Source organism: Sander vitreus, chromosome 1 (assembly GCF_031162955.1).
Source record: "Sander vitreus isolate 19-12246 chromosome 1, sanVit1, whole genome shotgun sequence".
Classification (NCBI taxonomy): Eukaryota; Metazoa; Chordata; class Actinopteri; order Perciformes; family Percidae; genus Sander; species Sander vitreus.
The window spans coordinates 5739841-5751992 of record NC_135855.1 but is presented as its reverse complement, the minus strand read 5'-3'; the positions used below and the strand labels follow the sequence as shown (position 1 = coordinate 5751992).

The window sequence follows — 12152 nt, the reverse complement described above, 5'->3', positions numbered from 1 at the left end:
ATGACAAACGGGTAGGCACTGTGTCAGTTTGTCATCTTGTTTTTTTTACTGCAGCAGTCTGATAACACTGAAACTGATTGTGAGACGTGAGCTACAATCAGCTCAGTTTTACTCTGTAGTTACTGTCACAGAGAACATATTTCACTCTCTGTTGATGTAGTAGATTGCTGCTTTGTTTTTCCAGATTCTCATATAGATATATATATACACTACCGGTCAAAAGTTTGGGGTCACTTTCCATACCACTCCATTCCAGACAGAATACCAGCTGAGATCAGTTGCATTGTTTTTTATAACCAGGGCAGCAGTTTTCAGATTACATTATGTGCTTACATAATTGCAAAATGGTTCTCGACTGTTGAAGAAGGAAGTGGCTGATCTTTAATGCAATATCTACATTGCCCATTATCAGCAACCATTCATCCAATGTTCCAAAGGCACATGTTTACGAATCTGATATCATTTTAGAACATTAAGCACATAATGTAATCTGAAAACTGCTGCCCTGGTTAAAAAAAACAATGCAACTGATCTCAGCTAGTATTCTGTCTGGAATGGAGTGGAATGGACATTTCTAAGCGACCCCAAACTTTTGACTGGATAATGTATATATGTATATATATATATATATATATATATATATATCATATAGATGTTTAAAAGGTGTAGAATGCTACTTTTATTTTGAATTCAATTGATAGCTGGAGATGGAGGAGGAAAAATGATTATAGACAAATCAATTGACATGGCTTCTGTGTAAAATCAGCAGATAAAATCTGAAAGATATAAAGTGAAAAGGGAAGATTTCCAGGAAGCAGGAAAATAATTTCAGTTCTCAAAATGTTTCCATTCTGTAAATGCTGGCATTTCCTTCTGATAAGTTTTTCTGTGTCACACTTCAAATGTAGCTCCCTCCCCGTCACCTCATGAAAAATGGGTTGGTCTCAAAGCTGAACTTACTTTGGAAACTCCCATTGCGCCACAAAGAGCAAATGCTTTAAGTACTTCAACACAGCAGCTTGTCTCCTCAGAAAGACAAGACAAACTATCAGAGAAAAGACACTGACAACAGGACTCTTGTTGACTTGTTAACTAGAAACTAAGACACCATGGCGAACCAGCTCATGTTTACTCAGGATAACCGGGACCGGATCCACGCTGTGGAGAACTCATTTGGGCCCAAGGGGAAGCCCTTGTCCAAGCCGGGTCGGGTTCTGATCGGAGAGGGTCGGCTGATGAAGCTGAGCCGCCGGGGGCCCGCAGCCTAAAGTCTTCTTCCTCTTCAACGATGTGCTGGTGTACGGCAGCATCATTCTGAACGGCCGTTGGAACAAAAAATCAGAAGATCATTCCTCTAGGTGAGCAACTCATCTGCTTCTCCTCAACACTTGATCCAACTAGACAAAAACTCCCCAGAGGAGGAAGATTAGGCTTGATTGCTCCATCGTTTTTAGGGTTTTGAAATGCTTTGACAGTTAAAAAGTGTACCTCAGACTCACAGAGTAAAAAGGTGAAGAAAGGCAGTGACAATGTTTAGATGATATTTTGAGACAAGGGATGGCTGTAACTGCTGGCTCACATGCTTAGTGACCATCTGATAATGTCCCTTTGTTACCTTGTCTTAAACTATTCTTTAATAATTTCAGAGGACATCCAGCTGGAGGACTTGGAGGACAGCGTGACAATGAGGAACCAGTGGTTGATCCGCACACCATGCAAGTCCTTCTACGTGGCAGCCGTCTCATACGAGGAGAAGCGAGCCTGGATGGAACACATCGAGGACTGGCGGTCCAGACTGCTGCAGAGCGGTGGCTGCAGGCCCGGCTCCACCTTCGCCGCTACCTGGATCCCCGACCATGCCTCTGCGGTCTGCATGCGCTGCTCCGACAAGTTCACCATGGCCCAGCGGCGACACCACTGCCGGAATTGCGGTTTCGTGGTCTGCGGTGCGTGCTCCAAGAAGCGAGCGGTAATCCAACACATTCACCCGACTAAGTGGTTGAGGGTCTGCACCACGTGTCACTTGAGTCTTGACGCAAAAACCCAAGAGATGTCTCGTCAGAGGGGAAACAGCACAGGGAAGATCGGCTCAGATGAAGATGAAGTGGAGGGATCCAGTGAGGAAGAGGAGGCAGAGGAGCAGATGGAGGACCATGACCCCAGCAGGTGGATGGAGACGCTGATGGACTCCTGGTCCCCATATGTCTACCTCAAACCACACCATTTGAGGCCCCAAACATGAAGCACACCAAGAGTGCTGCAGCCACTCGGAACGCACCTGGTGTTGGACTTTCTATAACATGGACACAACACTGAAGCAGCTTTGTGCAGTCGGTCATGAACATAACGAGACAATAATGTATTAAGTTAGACTATTTTGTACACACTGTATTTATTGATGTGAATAATTTATTTTTATATTTTTAAATATAATTGTGATTTGCTCTGATAATGTGGTCAGAGGATTTGGAGTAGAACACTAGAGCTAGGCCTCAGTCTGAATTTATATTGTGTGAATGTACTGTGCTGTGCATTCTGTGGAAAAGATTGACCTGACATCCACTACAAGGGTCATGTTATGAAGAATAAATAAATAACTTTTTTGAGTAAAAACAAAAAAAGTGTAATATGTTTTTTTCTGTATTTATTGATGTGAATAATTTGTCTGTTCACATTGTCCTGTTTGTGGGAACACTGTTGCTGTGAAGTCGTCCTTGATTTGCTCTGATAATGTGGTCAGTATATTGTATATTTTAAAAATAACATTTTTGAGAAACATTATGTGTATTAGTTTCTTACATCACAAAATTTCATTTTTTTATGAACCTTTTTCTTCCAGGTGTCAGGAGGATATGTCAGTGTTTGTGTACATGAGAGTATTTGGACTTAACATGAGCCTCACATTTGTCTTTGAAATTATGAAAAATAAAGCACTTGGAAAATACATATTTGCCTGTGATGATTGGAGTGTTATCAGCCGGTGTTGGAACATGTTGGAAAGGCAGTTACCAGTGCTCTCTCTCTCTCTCTCTCTCTCTTGATGAAATAATGCCACTGCGCTGTTCAGCACATGGAACATTTAATCATCATGTAGCTTACTCATGCTAATGCTAGTTTGCTAGCAAACTAGAAAGGAAAAGCCAGTAATGCTTAATAGCTAGTAATGTTAGCTTTTCCTTTTTAGTTCTAGTAGAACTGTTGGATTTGAACAATGTTGACTTTCGCATATGTAAATCAGCTGTTTCGAGGCGTTCACTTTTCAGTTAACGATGGCTGCGCCCGTAACGGCAAACTCGACGACTCACAGCAGATCTCCACAAACCAATGGGTGACGTCACACATGCTCTGTCCATTAATATTATACAGTCTATGGGTATACCCAATGAGCCCACAGTGTGCCCACGGTATACCCAATGAGCCCACAGTGTGCCCACAGTATACCCAATGTGTGCCCAATGTTTGCTCTGATTAAACTGTTGATGTGTATAAAACAGCAGCAGCAGTCTCCCACAGTCCTGCTCCCCAGAGTGCCTTGCTAGAGAACTCGTATTGACACCGCTGAGCTAAAGGAGTCTGTGCTTTGGCAGTGCAGAATTGCAGACACCTGACAGGCCTGCAGCAGGCAGAGGTTTCACTTGGATTAGATTAATAACACCGCAGAATCCAGCCTTTTAGTGTTTGTATCTGGTACATTGCGTGAAGCCAAAAATCTGTGTGTGCCCGTGCTACGTGCACATGCTGTAGCGTGCTCTCATTATTGAGGACAGTTATTTAAGCTGTCTGTGACTCCACTGTCAACAAGTCATTCACATTTTAAACCCTTGTGCATCACTAGGCACATCTTTGGCTTTTTATTTTTTCGATAACTTTGGCTGTGTTACTGCAGATGGCATAAATAAATGGGGTTTTTTATCGAATTTTGGAAGTGCAACCTTAGCTCCTATTATAAGTCTTTAAGGACAATTTGTCCTCGTAGAAACCCATTCAAATCACATTTTTTGATCCCATCGTCATTGCAGGATAAAGTCGTATTCTATTATATCAGACTTTTAATGTAGAGCACTGGCTTCAGAATTGTAGTTTTTACTATTTTCCACCAGATTGAGACATTTTCTCGTGTTTGCCCTATGAGGCAAGTAAATGCTATGTTCCTGGTTTCCACTCGGCTTATTGCTGCTGCATTATGGAGCAATGTTGTTGCTAGTCATCGACATATCCTCAGACTGTGGAAAGAAAATGAAAGATCGCCACAAAAACCAAACGGGTATTTAAAGAGTTAATATTCTGAAAATGAATGAATATTTGGTAGTTATAATCAGGACCAATGTTAGTTAACATTCTAACTCAGTAAAAGTGGACTATAATATTAATATATCATATTGTTATAGCAGTTTAAGGAAGGGGAATTGTTGTCACAAGGGATTTTTAAAGCTATGCATGTGCATAGTTTTTGTAGTGGAATTCTAAATAATGATGACAACACTGTCGTTGAATTCACATGATGCAAGCCTTCAGTTACCGCGCATCACCCACACCCCACCCCTTCTCTGCACAGTTTCTAGTACTGTTTATCCTGTCAAATCATGATGAACTCTTCAGAAGAGGTCATTATTGTGTAATTTTCGTGCAACAGAAATGCAGTCAGATTTTAGTCTTTCTGCTGAGTGCAGGTCTTGAATGTAACAGACGGTCAATAAAACAAAAGTCGCACACTATAGCTTTAAAGTGTTGAATTCTCAAATATGATTTTTTTTTTGTTCCTTTAAGAGTTTTTTTTCTGACACAAAATCTGCTCAAAAAATAAAAATGCATCAAAATCAATATTGGTAATAAATAACAAACCAGACTGGGTGCCCACAGTGTAACCACTGCATGCACCATTGAGCCCACAGTGGATCACTTTATGCCCACAGTATTTAATATTCTAATAAAACAGGTTTTGGTTTGAATATATTCAATGAATGTATATCAAATATCTATATTTTTTACGTAATTGTGGTTAATTTGTTTAACCGCAATTAATTGCTAACATTAGCTAAGGTCCTAAGGGGTATGGCTGTATGATGGTCATTTTTTATTTAGTTTGGATATGCCAAATTGTAATAATAAAATTGATTATTGGTCGGACCGCTGAGCTAAAGCTAGGCATTTTGTTAGTTGTTGGCACTTGTCCCTATACACGTTCATAGCAAAACAAATGAGCTCGATGGTGTTTTAAGCCCCCAACGTTGACTTCAAGGCAGCGCTGCGACCGTCGTCTTCAAGGCACCTAACCCTAACCATTGCCTAATCCTAGTGCCTTCCAGGCAGTGCTGCCTGGAAGATGATGTTGGGGGCTTAAAACACCAAACACCAACAAATGACAAGAAAAAAAACATAAGTAGGCACACAGTAGCAGTGATGACTATTTTGCCACATAGTTTTGCCAATATGATGTCTATTTTTTTGTACTCCTAGTCTGTTTATGTTTATATAAAGAGGTGTGGTTTACTTCATAGGCTATGTGTGTTGTGTGCTGTGTACTACATTATCTGGGTCACATAACAGTAATATAACCAAGAGGCATGTCCTGGAGTTTAATTCAAAACTTTTAACATGTTTGAAAAAGTAATACATCATTAAATATAGAACCCACGGCCACTGCAGCATGAAATCATATTATTATATCAGGTTTTCTTGAAGCTTGATTTATACTTCTGCATAAAAGCCCTTGCAGCCCTTTTCTCACTTTAATAACCCCAACTAGAAGCAAGAATCAAAACATAGGTGGGAGGGAAGTTTTGGTGTATTGCAAGGTTGATATCTGGCTTCATTTTCTTAGAAAACCTTTTAAAATAAAGAGGAACTATTGCAGTGATTAACACACTATTCACTTCCTTCTTGTTTATCTGAAACCTTAGTAGTTAACATCAAGTGATGCTGGCCTTTCACTCTGCAGTTTCTTATAAACACTCTTATGTTCACGTTTTGAATGCTTTTTCAGTGGTGGGACAGTATTCAGATATAAGTTGCTCTGTTAAAAGTAAAAGCCTTGCATCCAAAACTTTACTGATCTACAGAAATACTATCAGCCATCAAAAGTTAAGTATACTCATTATGAAAAATGCCCTCTTTCATAGCATTGGAGCATTGAGAGCTATTATTGATGCATTAGTCTGGATCAACGTAAAGTACATCGTCTTCCGCTTTCCGTGTGTTGCCGTTCTCAAACTCTGTTCGGGAAACAACAACAAACCGGCAGATACAAACTACTATATGTACTGTTGTAGGGAAACATGGTTTCCAAAGGTATTTTAAAGGGTCATTTCTGTGTTTTTTCAACCTGGACCTCTCTTTCCATGCATTGGTGTCTAAATGACTACTGTGAATAAAAATATTTGAAATTGGTTTAGTACGTGGCCGGGTTGGTTCAGTGGGTAGCGCAGGCGCACATATACTGTCAAGGTTTATGCCTCGAGGCAGAGGTCCAGACAATGACAATTTCCTGCATGTCTCTCCCCTTTTTCATCTAAGCTGTCCTATCAGTTAAAGGCGGAAAAGCCCAAAAAATAATCTTAAAAAAAAAGAAATTGGTTTAGTATTAAGCAAGAACGCTGTAACCGGTAGCCGCTAACCGGGCTGCAATGTAACTCTACAGAGCAAATGTGCATTGTTAATTTTCATCCACTAAAAGTTTTTTACTGCTGTTTTTGCCACTTACAGGCTCAGATTATTATGTATTATTATTATTCTAAGTGACTAAATTATGGAAATGATCCCTACAGACATAGACCTTTTTGTTAAAGAGTAAGATCATTAACCAGAAACAGCTCCGAAATCACCATCGCCAAACTCACTAGACTCCATTTAAATAAACAGTACTTTCAGCATGTATAGAGCTAGCATATTTGTACCTGTAAATTGGTGAATTAGGGGTTTATTTCAACCTAGTCTATATCCTTGACGTTCCACTTCCGGGATTGCTCCGGTGCCGCAGGAAATTCCGCCGGATGCATGTGTTTTCCGTTTCCTTCCGCTGTGTTTGTGTTGGAATTGTAAATTCGGTGGATTAATGAGGACTATTGTTGACTGCTCCTCAAATTGAGACGGCTAGCTAGACTATCTGTCCAATCTTGAGTTTTCTCTCGCACAACTATTTTGCAGCGGCTCTGTGCGGAGTTTAGTGCCGCCCATGACAATTCTGATTGGTTTAAAGAAATGCCATTAAACCAGAGCACATTTTTCTCCAATACCCAATCCAATCAGAATCAGAATCAGAATCAGAAAGGGTTTTATTGCCAAGTACGTTTTTTAACACGTGTTATTGGTGCACATCACACATTCTTTAGATTGAATATTAAACAATATCCCTCTCTGACATCTATAACAACCACTGTCTGCGCAAAGCCATTAGCATTGTTAAGGACATAACACACCCGTCCCATGCACTCTTTTCCTTACTGCCATCAGGTAGAAGGTACCGCAGTATAACCGCCCGCACCTCCAGAAGGGGGAAGAGCTTCTTCCCTCAAGCAGTCATACTGTTGAACACCAAAACATGATTCAAATTTTTTTTCACACGGAACTGAAATGCACCCCTGCACCTTTTTTTTATGCTGCTAAAACTCTATATATCCTACCTCAATCAGTGCTCTGTTACAAGTCTACTTATACTTTTGTCTTTTGTTGTCTGTTGTCTGTCCTGTCCCTTGTCTGTCTTAAATGCTGTACTTTAAGTAGTAATTGCACTTTATGTAAAGTCTATAATGTGTGTGCACTAAATGTAGCCTGTCTCGAATGTCATTTGTATATAATGTCGTTTTTATATAATGTCGTTTTCATGTATTTTAAATGTGTAACACCACTTCATCCATGGCGAAACGTTGTTTCGTTTCACTATATACAGTGTATATGTTTGAAATGACAATAAAACCATCATGACTTGACTTGACTAATACTGGACCAATTGTTCCCATCAGTCACTTAGACACAAAAAAAAACATGGTAAAAATAGGGTCCAGGTTGGAAAAAAAGACAAAGTTACCCTTTTAAGCCCCTTTATATCTGACCCGTCTGTGCTATAACCCAACTTCAGGTTTGTCCGTGGGCCACATGTTTTTTATTTTTATTTAATTAAACATATTTGTCTTATGACATGATTAAGCCATGTCTACTGTTGTTAGTGCTTCACAATGGGATATTCTAAAAAAAAAAAATAGTGCCTAATAGTATGTTTACACGCCTTCACAAGAGAACAAATGAATCTTATTTGAGATTACTTATTACTGTCTGCATTATTACTTTGTCACTCAAGGGTGAAACACTTCAACATCTCCTTGTTCCGTGCAGTATTCTATTATATCAGACTTTTAATGTAGAGCACTGGCTTCAGAATTGTAGTTTTTACTATTTTCCACCAGATTGAGACATTTTCTCGTGTTTGCCCTATGAGGCAAGTAAATGCTATGTTCCTGGTTTCCACTCGGCTTATTGCTGCTGCATTATGGAGCACTGCAGTGTTTGATGCATCAAAATCAATGTTGTTGCTAGTCATTGACATATCCCCAGACTGTGGAAAGAAAATTAAAAATCACAAACCAAACGGGTATTTAAAGAGTTAATATTCTGAAAATGAATGAATATTTGGTAGTTATAATCAGGACCAATGTTAGTTAACATTCTAACTCAGTAAAAGTGGACTATAATATTAATATATCATATTGTTATAGCAGTTTAAGGAAGGGGAATTGTTGTCACTTACAAGGAGTTTTTTTTAAAGCTATGCATGTGCATAGTTTTTGTAGTGGAATTCTAAATAATGATGACAACACTGTCGTTGAATTCACATGATGCAAGCCTTCAGTTACCGCGCATCACCCACACCCCACCCTTTCTCTGCACAGTTTCTAGTACTGTTTATCCTGTCAAATCATGATGAACTCTTCAGAAGAGGTCATTATTGTGTAATTTTCGTGCAACAGAAATGCAGTCAGATTTTAGTCTTTCTGCTGAGTGCAGGTCTTGAATGTAACAGACGTTCAATAAAACAAAAGTCGCACACTATAGCTTTAAAGTGTTGAATTCTCAAATATAATTTTTTTTTTGTTCCTTTAAGAGTTTTTTTTCTGACACAAAATCTGCTCAAAAAATAAAAATGCATCAAAATCAATATTGGTAATAAATAACAAACCAGACTGGGTGCCCACAGTGTAACCACTGCATGCACCATTGAGCCCACAGTGGATCACTTTATGCCCACAGTATTTAATATTCTAATAAAACAGGTTTTGGTTTGAATATATTCAATGAATGTATATCAAATATCTATATTTTTTACGTAATTGTGGTTAATTTGTTTAACCGCAATTAATTGCTAACATTAGCTAAGGTCCTAAGGGGTATGGCTGTATGATGGTCATTTTTTATTTAGTTTGGATATGCCAAATTGTAATAATAAAATTGATTATTGGTCGGACCGCTGAGCTAAAGCTAGGCATTTTGTTAGTTGTTGGCACTTGTCCCTATACACGTTCATAGCAAAACAAATGAGCTCGATGGTGTTTTAAGCCCCCAACGTTGACTTCAAGGCAGCGCTGCGACCGTCGTCTTCAAGGCACCTAACCCTAACCATTGCCTAATCCTAGTGCCTTCCAGGCAGTGCTGCCTGGAAGATGATGTTGGGGGCTTAAAACACCAAACACCAACAAATGACAAGAAAAAAAACATAAGTAGGCACACAGTAGCAGTGATGACTATTTTGCCACATAGTTTTGCCAATATGATGTCTATTTTTTTGTACTCCTAGTCTGTTTATGTTTATATAAAGAGGTGTGGTTTACTTCATAGGCTATGTGTGTTGTGTGCTGTGTACTACATTATCTGGGTCACATAACAGTAATATAACCAAGAGGCATGTCCTGGAGTTTAATTCAAAACTTTTAACATGTTTGAAAAAGTAATACATCATTAAATATAGAACCCACGGCCACTGCAGCATGAAATCATATTATTATATCAGGTTTTCTTGAAGCTTGATTTATACTTCTGCATAAAAGCCCTTGCAGCCCTTTTCTCACTTTAATAACCCCAACTAGAAGCAAGAATCAAAACATAGGTGGGAGGGAAGTTTTGGTGTATTGCAAGGTTGATATCTGGCTTCATTTTCTTAGAAAACCTTTTAAAATAAAGAGGAACTATTGCAGTGATTAACACACTATTCACTTCCTTCTTGTTTATCTGAAACCTTAGTAGTTAACATCAAGTGATGCTGGCCTTTCACTCTGCAGTTTCTTATAAACACTCTTATGTTCACGTTTTGAATGCTTTTTCAGTGGTGGGACAGTATTCAGATATAAGTTGCTCTGTTAAAAGTAAAAGCCTTGCATCCAAAACTTTACTGATCTACAGAAATACTATCAGCCATCAAAAGTTAAGTATACTCATTATGAAAAATGCCCTCTTTCATAGCATTGGAGCATTGGAGAGCTATTATTGATGCATTAGTCTGGATCAACGTAAAGTACATCGTCTTCCGCTCTCCGTGTGTTGCCGTTCTCAAACTCTGTTCGGGAAACAACAACAAACCGGCAGATACAAACTACTATATGTACTGTTGTAGGGAAACATGGTTTCCAAAGTATTTTAAAGGGTCATTTCTGTGTTTTTCAACCTGGACCTCTCTTTCCATGCATTGGTGTCTAAATGACTACTGTGAATAAAAATATTTGAAATTGGTTTAGTACGTGGCCGGGTTGGTTCAGTGGGTAGCGCAGGCGCACATATACTGGCAAGGTTTATGCCTCGAGGCAGAGGTCCAGACAATGACAATTTCCTGCATGTCTCTCCCCTTTTTCATCTAAGCTGTCCTATCAGTTAAAGGCGGAAAAGCCCAAAAAATAATCTTAAAAAAAAAGAAATTGGTTTAGTATTAAGCAAGAACGCTGTAACCGGTAGCCGCTAACCGGGCTGCAATGTAACTCTACAGAGCAAATGTGCATTGTTAATTTTCATCCACTAAAAGTTTTTTACTGCTGTTTTTGCCACTTACAGGCTCAGATTATTATGTATTATTATTATTCTAAGTGACTAAATTATGGAAATGATCCCTACAGACATAGACCTTTTTGTTAAAGAGTAAGATCATTAACCAGAAACAGCTCCGAAATCACCATCGCCAAACTCACTAGACTCCATTTAAATAAACAGTACTTTCAGCATGTATAGAGCTAGCATATTTGTACCTGTAAATTGGTGAATTAGGGGTTTATTTCAACCTAGTCTATATCCTTGACGTTCCACTTCCGGGATTGCTCCGGTGCCGCAGGAAATTCCGCCGGATGCATGTGTTTTCCGTTTCCTTCCGCTGTGTTTGTGTTGGAATTGTAAATTCGGTGGATTAATGAGGACTATTGTTGACTGCTCCTCAAATTGAGACGGCTAGCTAGACTATCTGTCCAATCTTGAGTTTTCTCTCGCACAACTATTTTGCAGCGGCTCTGTGCGGAGTTTAGTGCCGCCCATGACAATTCTGATTGGTTTAAAGAAATGCCATTAAACCAGAGCACATTTTTCTCCAATACCCAATCCAATCAGAATCAGAATCAGAATCAGAAAGGGTTTTATTGCCAAGTACGTTTTTTAACACGTGTTATTGGTGCACATCACACATTCTTTAGATTGAATATTAAACAATATCCCTCTCTGACATCAACAAGAACTGAAATGCACCCCTGCACCTTTTTTTTATGCTGCTAAAACTCTATATATCCTACCTCAATCAGTGCTCTGTTACAAGTCTACTTATACTTTTGTCTTTTGTTGTCTGTTGTCTGTCCTGTCCCTTGTCTGTCTTAAATGCTGTACTTTAAGTAGTAATTGCACTTTATGTAAAGTCTATAATGTGTGTGCACTAAATGTAGCCTGTCTCGAATGTCATTTGTATATAATGTCGTTTTTATATAATGTCGTTTTCATGTATTTTAAATGTGTAACACCACTTCATCCATGGCGAAACGTTGTTTCGTTTCACTATATACAGTGTATATGTTTGAAATGACAATAAAACCATCATGGCTTGACTTGACTAATACTGGACCAATTGTTCCCATCAGTCACTTAGACACAAAAAAAAACATGGTAAAAATAGGGTCCAGGTTGGAAAAAAAGACAAAGTT

At 38.9% G+C, this 12152-nt stretch overlaps 1 pseudogene across 1 annotated transcript; it reads left to right on the top strand.

Annotated features, from left to right (window-relative positions):
• The first annotated feature begins 974 nt into the window (after window positions 1-974).
• Window positions 975-2944, top strand: LOC144519935 (pleckstrin homology domain-containing family F member 2-like; annotated as a pseudogene). Its single transcript, XR_013502158.1, has 2 exons — window positions 975-1358; window positions 1647-2944. The product of XR_013502158.1 is annotated as a pleckstrin homology domain-containing family F member 2-like (transcript).
• The last annotated feature ends 9208 nt before the right edge of the window (window positions 2945-12152 follow it).